Here is a 1,929-nt window from a genome sequence, read left to right as displayed (position 1 = left end):
TCCAGGAGGCTTCACATGTCCTGGATAACCATTTGTGTAGGAAGAGTTGTCAGTTGCAGCAGCTTGAACTCCAGGTTGTGGAACTTGAGCGGCAGCCGGCATCACTGCAGGGCATCCATGAGGTTGAGAGCTTTATGGGTTTATAGATGTGGTCACCACACAGCTTAAGAATATGCAGGAAGAGTGCAAAGGGGTGACCACCAGACAATCAAAAGAACAGGCAGGTAGAGCAGGAGCCCACTGAGTGCATCACACTTTCCAACCAGTATTCAGTTCTGAACATTGACGAGAGTGATGGTTCACCTGGGGAGTGCAGTCGGAGTCATGTCCATGGCACCACGGGTGGCTCAGCTGTACAGGGGGGCGCAAAGAAGTCTGGAAGAGCAATAGTGATAGGTGATTCAATAGTTAGGGGAATAGATAGGCATTACTGTGGCCACCTACATGAATCCAGGGAGATGTGTTGCCTCCCTGGTGCCAGGATCAAGGATGTCACTGAGCAGCTACACAGCACCCTGAGGGTACGGGAGGGTGGGCAGCCAGCAGTCATGGTCAACATCGGTACCGAAGGCATAGATAGAAAAAGTGATGTTGTCCTGCACTCTGAATTTAAGGAGCTAGGTAGAAAATTAGCAAGCAGGACCTCAAAAGTAGTGATCTCCGTATTACTCCCAGTGCCACACATAAGTGAGTACAGAAATAGGAGGATAAGACAGTTGAATGCATGGCTGGAAGGATAGCACAGAAGAGATGGTTTCAGGTTCTTGGAACATTGGGACCAGCTCTGGGGGAGGTGGGATTTATACAGGCCGGATGGGGTGCACCTAAAAAGAGTCGGAACAGAGTGCCCTGTGGGGCGCTTGCTAGTTCTGATGGGGAGGGTTTAAGCTAACTCGGCAAGGTTGTGGGAACTAGGAGCTAATAATAAAGAGAATTACCAAGGGGCACAGAATACTTGGAGAGATAGATGTCACTAGGGTAGAGAATAGTAAGTTAATATGTGGGGTCAGAGTAAAGGAGGCAGTAATAGAGTCTAAATCAGTGTTATGTGAATGCACAGAGTGTGGTAAATAAGACGGGTAAGTTACAAGCACAGATTGCCATGTGATGTTGTGGCAATAAGAGACCTGGCACAAAGGGGTGCAGGACTGGGTATTAAATACCCCTGAATACAAAGTGTTCAGAAAAGAGAGGAAAGGAAGAAAAGGGGAGGGGTGGCAGTATTGATAAAGGAAAGCATTGCAGCGTTGGAGCAAGAGGACGTCCCAGGGGGATAAAGGACAGAATCTATTTGGCTTGAACTCAGAAACAAAAAAGGTGTAATTACATTGCTCGATGTAGTCTGTAGGCCACCAAATAATGGGAAGAATGGAGAGGAACAAATTTGCAAAGAAATTACAGAAAGGCACCAAAATTGTGGAATACTTATAATGGGGGGACCTTAATTATCAAATATAGACTGGGATAGTAGTGGTGTAAAGAGTGAAGATGGGCAAGAGTTCCGAGAGTGTGTTCAGGAGAATTTTCTTCAGCAGCTTGTTTCTAGTCCGATAAGGAAGGAGGCACTGCTAGACCTGGTTCTTGGAAATGAGGTGGGCCAAGTAGATCAAATGTCAACAGGAGAACATTTAGGAATCAGTGACCATTGTATCATAAGGCTTAGGCTAGCTATGGAAAAGGACAAGGAACAATCCAGAGTAAGAAAAATTAACTGGGAAAAAGCCAACTTCAATCTGGGCTGAATAAATTGGAGCCAAAGGCTGGCAGGAAAAATGGTAGCTGATCAATGGCCTACTGTCAAAGAAGATATGATTCAGGCACAGTCAAGGTATGTTCCCTCAAAAAGAAAAGGTAGGGTAAATAAATCCAGAACTCTCATGACAACAAAGGAGATAGAAATTAAGATAAAGAAAAAAAAAGTGCTTATGA

Source organism: Cetorhinus maximus, chromosome 5, assembly GCF_964194155.1.
Source record: "Cetorhinus maximus chromosome 5, sCetMax3.hap1.1, whole genome shotgun sequence".
Classification (NCBI taxonomy): domain Eukaryota; kingdom Metazoa; phylum Chordata; class Chondrichthyes; order Lamniformes; family Cetorhinidae; genus Cetorhinus; species Cetorhinus maximus.
Note: the sequence above shows the minus strand (reverse complement) of the source record.